Source organism: Octopus bimaculoides, chromosome 4, assembly GCF_001194135.2.
Source record: "Octopus bimaculoides isolate UCB-OBI-ISO-001 chromosome 4, ASM119413v2, whole genome shotgun sequence".
In the NCBI taxonomy this organism is placed as follows: domain Eukaryota; kingdom Metazoa; phylum Mollusca; class Cephalopoda; order Octopoda; family Octopodidae; genus Octopus; species Octopus bimaculoides.
In genome coordinates, this window is record NC_068984.1 from 133,586,088 (window position 1) to 133,596,882 (window position 10,795).

The window sequence follows — 10,795 nt, forward strand, 5'->3', positions numbered from 1 at the left end:
GCGAGGGTGGAGGGTGGGCGAGGGTGGAGGGTGGGCGAGAGAGGAAAATAGGTTATTTGGCAAAATACTAAATGAGAAGGAAAGAAAGGAGTGGTGTCATTTAGTAGCTGTGTATAACAATTAAAGTGTGGAAAATTGTGTTGAGACAACCTACCACACCAGTCATGGTCACTACTATGTAACAAGCCAATGTGAGAGCCTCTAAGTGGTCATTCAATCTGCTAAACATAGCAGCCACATCTCCCACAAATCACATCATACAATCTTAAACACAGGATCATCATCATCATCATCATCATCGTAACCCTGGGTTCGTGAGCACAGGAAAAGGAAAATGAGGTGGTTTTATGACTGGAAGGTTTTCGGTTAGAGCTCTGTTCAATCAGCAACTGACCCAGAGCCAAACAACAAATACTACTACTACTACTACTACTACTACTACTACTACTACTACTACTACTACTACTACTACTACTACTACCACAAGAAACAGCAAAGCACAAATATTTTTTTTATCTTAAATAATAATAATAATAATAATAATCTTTTATCTTTTACTTATTTCAGTCATTAGACTGTGGCCATGCTGGGGCACCACCTTGAAGAATTTTAGTTAAATAAATCAACTTGTCATTTTTTAAGCCTGGTACTTATTCTATTGGTCTCTTTAGCTGAACTGCTAAGTTACAGGGGTGTAAACCAAATACAGACACAAAGATGCATATACATGTAATGGGCTGCTTTCAGTTTCTGTGTGCCAAATCCACTCACAAGGTTTTGGCAATCCTGAGGCTATAGTAGAAGACACTTGTTCAAGGTGCCACGCAGTGAAACTGAACCCAGAACCATGTGGTTGGGAAGCTAACTTCTTACCACACAGCCAGGCCTGCATCTATAATAATAATAATAATAATCCTTTCTACTACAGGCACGAGGCCTGAAATTTGGGGGGAGAGAGACAGTTGATTACATTGACCCCAGTTTTTCACTGGTACTTTATCGACCCTGTAAGGATGAAAAGTAATGTTGACCTCAGCAGAATTTGAACTCAGAACATAGCAACACGCATTTCATCCAGTGTGCTAACAATTCTGCCAGCTCACTGCCTTAATAATAATAATAGTAATAATAATAATAATAATGAAATGGAAAAACTTTCAAAATACAAAGACCTGGAAATAGAGATAACTCGAATGTGGAATCTAAAAACAGAAACAATTCCTATCATAGTAGGTGCCTTAGGTATAATAAAAAAATATTCAGACAAATACATAACAAAAACACCAGGACTTACAAATATATATAACATACAGAAAATTGCACTACTGGGTACTGCACACATTCTACGCAAAACACTTTCAATACAGTAAACATAAGAGCACCACAGCAAACCACAGCACATACCCAAGGCGCACAGAGCTGCGCTCGGTAGTGAAGTGAAAGCACGTTATAAAAATAAAACTACTGAATAATAATAATAATAATAATCCTTTCTATTAGAAGCACAAGGCTTCAAATTTGGGGGAAGAGATTAAGTTGATTTCAGTGACTCCAGTGCATAACTGGTACTAATTTTATTGACCCCAAAAAGGATGAAAGGCAAAGTTGACCTTGGTGGAATTTGAACTCAGAACGTTACTACAAATGAAATACTGCTAAGAATTTCCTCCAACGACCACATTTTCTCAGCTACAATTATCTGATTAATCAGGTTCTTCAAGTCAAGTCTTTCTATCCCATTCTTCTTGAATTTTCATATTACAGGTTTCTTAACTAAACAAATTTTTTTTTCCCTTATCTCTCACAGTAAAGCCTCTCTTACTCTCCCCTGCACGCGCACACACACACACACACACACACACGCACACACGTGTGCCTCCCTCCCATGAAAAACTTCCAACACATTCACACACCCCAATACATAGATTTATTTCTTCCTTTACACACATACATACAACCCATTTTCATCTACTAACCTATTAACAAGGTTGTGATTTTCCACCCAACAGCAGACATCCTCTGACGTAATAAAATTATATCAGGAATGAAATGAAAAACAACACAAATAAGATAAGATAATGAGAAGAATTTATGCAATGAAGAAAGCAGAATATTTGATCCTCCTCAGAAAGAGCAGCTAAAGTTCTCCTCTTCAGGGTTATGGTATATAATTCAAAGAATTACTTCCAGGGCTCCTGGACTGGCTCTTGTGCGGGTGGCACATAAGATGCACCATTTCGAGCGTGGCCGTTGCCAGTACCGCCTGACTGGCCTTCGTGCGGGTGACACGTAAAAGCACCCACTACACTCTCTGAGTGGTTGGCGTTAGGAAGGGCATCCAGCTGTAGAAACTCTGCCAAATTAGATTGGAGCCTGGTGTTGCCATCCGGTTTCACCAGTCCTCAGTCAAATCGTCCAACCCATGCTAGCATGGAAAGCGGACGTTAAACGACGATGATGATGATGATGACTATACAAACTTAAGAATTCACATAATCATCATCATCATCATCATCATCGTCAGTTTAAGTTTATTCTTTTACTTGTTTTAGTCATTAGACTGCGGCCATGCTGGAGTGCCACCTTTAGTTGAAGAAATCGACCCCAGGACTTATTCCTTGTAAGCCTATTCTATCAGTCTCTTTTGCTGGACTCCTAAGTTACAGGACATAAACACACCAACATCGGTTGTCAAACGATAGTGGGGGGATAAATACAGACACACAAACCCACACACACACACATGATGGGTTTCTTTCAGTTTCCGTCTACCAAACCCACTCACAAAGCTTTGGTTGGCCTAAGGCTATAATAGAAGACACTTACCCAAGATGCCAGAGAGTAGGACTGAACCTGGAATCATGTGGTTGAGAAGCAAGCTTCTTATCACACAGCCACGTCCACTTTTTGATACTCACATGGATCGGACAAAATTTTAATGAGATGAATTTTTCCATAGCTGGATGCCCTTCCTGTCAACAGCCCCCTCCTGTTTCCAGATAAACTAATATTTCCCTATGGTAAGGCATGTTTTCATGGAAGATTGGAAGCAAAGGACACCGCTGGTATGATGGTGAAACTCATTTACAACTATAGCATTATGTCAAGGCAAGGGGACAGAAAAACACACACAAAGGGCTTCTCTCACCTTCCATCCATGAAATCTCCTCACAAAGCTTTGGTCAGCCTGGGGCTACAAGTAGAAGACAATTGCTCAAGGTGCCACACATTCATCATCGTTTAACGTCTGTTCTCCATGCTGGCATGAGTTAGACAGTTTGACTGGAACTGGTAAGCCGGAGAGCTGCACCAGGCTCCCATTGTTTGTTTTGGCTTTAGTTTCTACTACCATTACAATATCAAGATAAGAAGACACAAACATACACACTCACACACATATACATACATACATGTGTACACACAAAGACACACACACACACACACACACATATGTTAAATAAAATGAGACAACAAAGCCAAGGCTGTGTGGAATTTATAGGACATTTATGAAGAGAAAGATAGTCTTACAGCTGTTTCTGGGATATTGTTGAAACTGCATAAGAATGACTAAAAATTACTCTCCAGAGGAAGGAAATTCTTCAACCAGATTAGATCCTGACCTTCAATGAAGTTCAAATGCAATGCATATTAAAGAATATGTGATGGTGTTGCATCTATACAGCCAAAAGACAATTTCTTGATTGACAAAGATTCAATCACCGACACCTTGTAACTTCAGGAATTCATATGCACTTTCTCTTCTCTCACTAACAATCATGGCTCTGCCTGTTGAACTAGGTTATTATATACCTCCATGACTTGATTCTAACAGTAACTCACCACCTAGATTCTGGACTAAATGACCCCCCACCCCACCCAGTTTTTCCTTCTAAGAACTTCAGCCATTTGGAATTCCCTCTCCGCTTATACCATTCCCAAGAGACATTGACCTACACATATTCAAGCCTACACGTCAAGTGCATGCATCAATCTCTCTCACCATGCGGGAAGAAGGATAAGGGTCAAAAAACACAAATGTTCCCCCTCGTCCTCCACCTCCTCCTCACTCACTTAGCAAAAATTCTTTTTTTAATCTAATCCTTAAATCTGCTTACAGACACCAAAATACAACAGATCATAAAAGATTTCTTTTTATTATCTATCATTTTTAATAACTGGGAACTTCTCACACTTTCAAAACAGAATAATTTAAAGTAGTTCTCTTTGTATTTACATAACAAACAAAAACGATGAAGAAAGATATTTCATTTAACCCTTTCACAATGAAATTAAATTTCATGGTTGTTCCAATAATAATGTTAAATATCTAGAAAATCAGAATTGGTATTTTGTACAAGTCACATTGTCTCAATAAATATGACATCTCTCAACAGAAAATAGTTTCAAATGTTACATTCCTCAACAAAAGATTGATTGGTATATAAAACTGCTTTCCAAAGTTAAGGATAATGAAATTTTGAATGGATATACCTGATTTCTGCAGTAAAAAAGTTCATAAACTCTCAAGGAGAAATACATAATATTGATTTCAGAACATTTATTTTTCAGTCTAGTATAAATTTTCTTTCCTACTCTAGGCACAAGGCCCGAAATTGGGGGGGGGGGAGACAGTCAATTAGATCGACACCAGTACACAACTGGTACTTATTTTATTAACCCCGAAAGGTTGAAAGGCAAAGTTGACCTTGGTGGAATTTGAACTCAGAACATAAAGACAGACGAAATACCGCTAAGAATTTCGCCTGGTGTGCTAATGTTTCTGCCAGCTCACTACCTTGCTAGTCACAAACATAGCCAAGTCTGTATCTCTGCGTATTTGTATGTATTATGTGTGTTAGTCTCTCTCTTTCTTTGTCTGTTTCTCACTTTATGCATGTGTGTGTGTGTGTGTGTGTGTGTGTGTATTGGTATATCTTTTACCTTTTACTTATTTTAGTCATTGGACTGCAGCCATGCTGGGCACCACCTTGAAGGGTTTAGTCAAACAAATTGATCCCACTAATCTAGTATAAATACTGCCAATTGGTTATACAAGTTACCTCAAAGGAGGCAACTTCATAAAATAAACAAAACTGACTAAAAAAACACAAACCAACAACTTCTTTTAAAGCTTTTAAAACGAAAGGTTAAAGGGTAACCTAATTATTATTATCATCACTATTTGGCCTACAAAGATATAACAGGACAAATTATACACTTAAAGACCCAGAAGAAAACATTTGAATAAATTGCATGGTACAGTAACTGGAATTGTAAAGAGTAAATTTTTCTACTTCAGTAGTTGCCACAGTTATAAAGACACTCCCCAACCCCACACTTAACAGAGTGCAATGGGTGCATTTTATTGTGATCCCCTGCATTAGAGAAGGTAGGAGTGAGAGAGTGATGGATAGCAAATGGCAGATAAAGAGTAAGAATAAATGATGGAATATCAATACCAAATGGCTAGAGGGGAGCATAAAGTGTATGAGGTACATGCAGCTTTGATCAAGTTCTTTATGTAATATGCCTTAAGAGCTGTTGAAATTCCTCATATATATATATATATATATTGCTTACAGAATTACAGGTGTAGCTAGAGCAGAGCAAGAAGAAACAGGTAGCACAAAATTTTCTCTGGTTTATAAAAGGTAAGGGTGGAAAAAATGTCTTTGCCCCCCAGGCACTGAGAATTCTTGCTAGGTCACAGCATAAAGCTTAATATTACTTTTATCAAAATTTTAGCAACTGAATCACAATTACTACTCATATCAAAGAGACACAATGCTGCTCCCTTTTTGCCCTGAACGACTTGTAACTAAAATGTTCGCTAATTCTATAAAGTTAGATCTCACAATATCTGGTGACCTCTTAGGGTGACCATACAAATCTAGAACATAGTCAAAACCAACATTTGAAAAGCTAGGCCTTCCGTCCAAGGCCAAGAAATACTTCAGCTCTGAATAACTGTTAGCATTAAGGAAAGTTCAAGTGCATCCCACACTAGAGCACTGATCATATGTCTGAAACAGCAACTCCAAAACTACTATCTTACAGATTGGCAAGTCTTTAATGATACACTATAACAAGCATTGTGTGCCACCTTTATCTCTTTTATTGCCCCTCTAACAGACTCTATGCCTCTTATCTAGTTAGGTAATCCATCCAAGTTCGTCTGGTCTACTTGCTCCTTTTCCTCTTATCATCCCAATTGTGTTTCACTTGCAAAATCCCAGACCAAACACTTAACTCAGAACTGCAATTCTAGAAACCCACCTTCTCCAAGCCAATTTTTTCTGTACAATCAACAGGCATAACTTCAAGCTGAACCATAGCTACATGGATTTTACTGGTCAGGCAAAACTCTGTACCTTTGCCTCAGAGTGAGTCCCCCAATTTCATCACACATATACTACACAGACTAAACTTGCATGACGGTTTTGATCTATTTCAGGGGTAGAAAGTATTTTATTTCTAACTACAGCTGACTTTATATAAGACACAAGTTTTCCCAACACTGGAATAACACTCACCCATCTGGAATGACACACCACACAACACTTATATTCTGGACTGCAACCATAAACGGCCATCTTCCTGATAGACAAATGTTTACTTATCAAAGTATTTTAACCACAGAGTAGCCATGCCTTTCATTCTGATGATACTACAATGGTTTCTGTTCCTCTAAACATACCAATTGTATAGCCATTCCTACTTAAACTTCTTATTTCTCCTGTCTCTTTTGCATTATCATCTTCTAGAACAGTGATGGTCTAGAGCAGGCTTGGGCAATATTTTCAAGAAGTGGGCAGCATGAGACTTGGCTCATCAACAGGTGGGTTGTACTACTTAAAAAATTCAAGATAATTTTTTTGTTAGGCACCATTGAGGAAGTCTTGAGGGCCACAGTTTGCTTCAAACTTGTTTAGAGTGTACCAAACGTAAACTTCTTTAGTGCTCCTCTTATTCAAGTATCACTTATATCTGTACATATATTTTCATTTAAATGCTTACAGATAAGCTTTTTCCACAAAGTCCATCATGTCACCTAAAAACCAGTAGTGTGTCACCGCTGACAAGCATGTCATAGGTTTGTCACCAGCACTCTAGATCATATATTAAGCAATTACCCAGTCCTTTCCTTCTTATAATTACATCCAATAGAAAGGCAGCAAGCTGGTAGAATCATTAGCACGCCGGGCAAAATGCTTAGCGGTATTTCGTCTGCCACTGCGTTCTGAGTTCAAATTCCGCCGAGGTTGACTTTGCTTTTCATCCTTTCGGGGTCAATGAAATAAGTACAAGTTATGCACTGGGATCGATGAAATCGACTATCCCCTTCCCTTGAATTTCAGGCCTTGTGCCTATAGTAGAAAGGATAATTACATCCAATGAGAGCTTCTTCCTGCTTATGCCCCCACTAGCAATTAACTATACCCAGCTCTGCCTACATTCCAGTCTATGAGGAAGGTATTGAAAGGTTATGGGTATTGTACCAGCTCCAGAGACAAAATTATATAAGAAAACATTGAAAGAAGGAGACACTCAATAAGGAGACACTCAAGAAGGAGACACTCAATAAGGAGACACTCAATAAGGAAACTTTCAATTTTGGAAGTTGACCTTGTTGTACAGCACAAGCAAGACACTTATCAGTTTGCTATTTGTGCCAAGTTCAGACATGACTCTTGTCAAAAGGTAATAACATTATAATATCAATGAAGCTTTCAACAGTTACGTAAACCATTTGCGTGTCATCTGTCTGATAGCAAAGATTAGAAGCCAGCAGCCATATAGCTAGTTACTGCCAGGACACTGACATATTGGAAGCAATTGATAAACTTACATATATAGCGATGCATATGTGCACACATACTTGTGTGTGATGTCATCATATCAGAAAACTACAAATATATATATGTATATATATGTACATATATATTTGAGTGAGAGAGAAGTAATGTTTGTGGGTATTTTTCTCTCTCTTTCACACACACACACACACACACAAGTTAATTGAAATGATTGAATTCCTCTCACTTGCAAAAACACTTATTCTTCTACGATACTTAAACATAGCAGTCTTAGGTAGGTGTTATGACCTCACAGTCACCATGACAACACTAGTAATATATGTATGCACACACATAACATATATATCTTTCGTAGTTAATGTATATATCTTTTGAAGTTAATTATATGTGCACATATTGACTAACTTTTGATAGTTGTCTGTATTTGTTTGCCTAAACATCCATGTAATTACATGTACTTTAATTTATTTTAAATTCATTATATGCACGCAAACACGATTAGTTGTCATATCCAATCTGTATCAGCCTGAAAGTGTAATAAGCTTTTTATCACATGATATTGCAGGGAGTTTTTTCAAAGTCCATCATGTCACCTAAAACCCAGTACTGTGTCACTGCTGACAAGCATGTCAGGTTTGTCATCACTGTTCTAGACATATACTAAGCAATTACTCAGTCCTTTCCAACGAGAACCCCTTCTGGTCTATGTCTCCACTAACAATTAATTTTCCTCAGCTCTGCCTACATTGCAGTCTATGAGGATATTGAAAGCTTATGGGCATTGTACTACCTCCTGAGACTAAATCATATAAAAGAATGTTGAAAGAATAGCCTGAAATTGTAACAGACACTACCCCTCTTTCTGAAACTACCATCATCGTTTTAGGTCTACTATCCACATTGGTATGGGTCGGTCATTTGGAGTTACTGCCCTCCTAGGTAACTCAGAAGATCATATCTCATGTGCATGGTCCATTATAAGTGTGGTTTCTACAGCTGGATGCCCTTCCTAACACTAAACACTCTACAGAGTGAATTGGATGCATTTTATTGTGGCATCAGAATAAAAGAGATTAAGTCCTCAACAAAGATAAATTCATCAAGGCAGTAACCCCAGCATGGCCATACTCTAATGCTTGAAACAAGTAAAAAATAAAAGATAATCCTCTCCATTATCTACATTATCACTATTGTTACAGTCACCTCTTCTCCATCTCTAATTATCTCCCTTCACATCCCTATGGAACATCCCCTTCTATCCCCTCTGAACCAATTATACACCCTCCACTGTTCCCTGTAGATAGGTCCTGATGATCTCCAACACAATCTGTTTCCCCGCCTTCTCTCTCTCACTCTGGCTGTCTCTCTATCTTTCTCTAGAACTCTATCTCTCCTTCTTCTTCTTCTTCTTCTTCTCTCTTTTCCAACGTGTGTAGCCAAATATCTCCTGTACAGTTATGCATCTACTTCCATCCCTCTGTTATACTCCAACCCCTCACCTGGCACAAAGCCACTTCCACTCCCTCTCCCAGCTAAGAGGTCTTCATTTTGCAAGTTACTTGGCGACCCTAAACATCCAGTACACTTTGTAAAGGTGGTTGGTGTTAGGAAGGGCATCCAGCCATAGAAACCATGCCAAAGCAGACAATGGAGCCTGGTGCAATTCCTTGGCATGTCAGGTCCTGTTAAACTGTCCAACACATGCCAGCATGGAAGACAGATGTTAAATGATGATGATGATGATGATGATGAGGTAATCAACCATCCTCCTATTCCAATGTTATTCTCTCTCCTTTATTTCAAATAATTTCAAACTCACTAGTGTTAATTAGAATACAATAAAAGACCATTTCAGAGATATTATATCTTAATTCAGCAGTCCTTAAAACCACAAGTAACAGCCCCACCTCAAAATTGCTGGAAATTTTACCTTCCACTCAAAACCCCACCCCACCTCATTCGCGGGACAGCCGAATAGTGCTTGCAACCACATTCTTCTCTTTTGTCCGATTTGGTGTTGAGCAAGTTTAAATTGTTTAACATTTTCTTTATTTTTGTCAAACACAGCAACTTGCCTGCCCCTTTTCAATCATCATAGTCCCACCACTATGAGAAACCCCCGATTTAATGTATATTGCATGCAAAGAGTAAGTGTTTCAAGAGGAATACCTGCCAGAATACTCAGCCCTTTGGGGATAGGATAACATTCTAGAACTGGTATTATGTAATACAACTGGCTAAGTTTGTGTGACACACACACACTGCTGAGTTATGCTCGAATATTGAGAAAACACTGTAGATGTGTCAACCAATTCAGCCAATCAGCTTCCTGCATGTCCCCTTCTCATAATCAACCTGACCCAGCTACAGTCCCGAATTCTAGAACTGTAACCGACCTCCAAAGGAACATACCTCATTATTTTAACAGCTATTCCACTTCCACTTTTTAGTCTCTGCATGTAATAAACATTAAATCAATGGTGAAGCCATGGGGATTGGGAAAGGGGCGGACAAGTGATGATGTTTAATAAGAATCAAGATGTAACGAGCTTTAGTAATATGTTATAATGTTCAATGTAGCAGACTTAATATGTTGCTGTTAAACATGAGGTCAGCAAGACCAAACATTCCAATCATGATCATCATAGCTTTTTCAGAGGGGTATATCTTGGATTACATTATCCAATGTAACCTTTTCCTATTTCTATCAGTTTGAGCAGTCGTGTAGAGACTCACTGATATGCAGGAAAAAAAGGGTGGAGTCAAACACCAGTTAGACCAATCACAGGAAGGTAGGAGGAGTTTATATATTTTTATATATATATATATATATATATATATATATATGTGTATATCTATATTTATTTTTATTTATTTATGGGTTTCAGCCAAGTGGCTGCGGTCATGCTGGTGCACCACCGTGATTTTCACGTTCCTTGCATGGCTCTTCTCCCCCACCTGATATGGTCCAATCAAGA

At 38.4% G+C, this 10,795-nt stretch overlaps 1 protein-coding gene across 1 annotated transcript in view; it reads right to left on the reverse strand.

Moving 5' to 3' along the window:
- Positions 1 to 10,795, reverse strand: part of LOC106880152 (glutamate--cysteine ligase catalytic subunit) — a 75,803-nt gene that overhangs the window by 50,507 nt on the left and 14,501 nt on the right. The gene's annotated exons all lie outside the window — the stretch shown is intronic.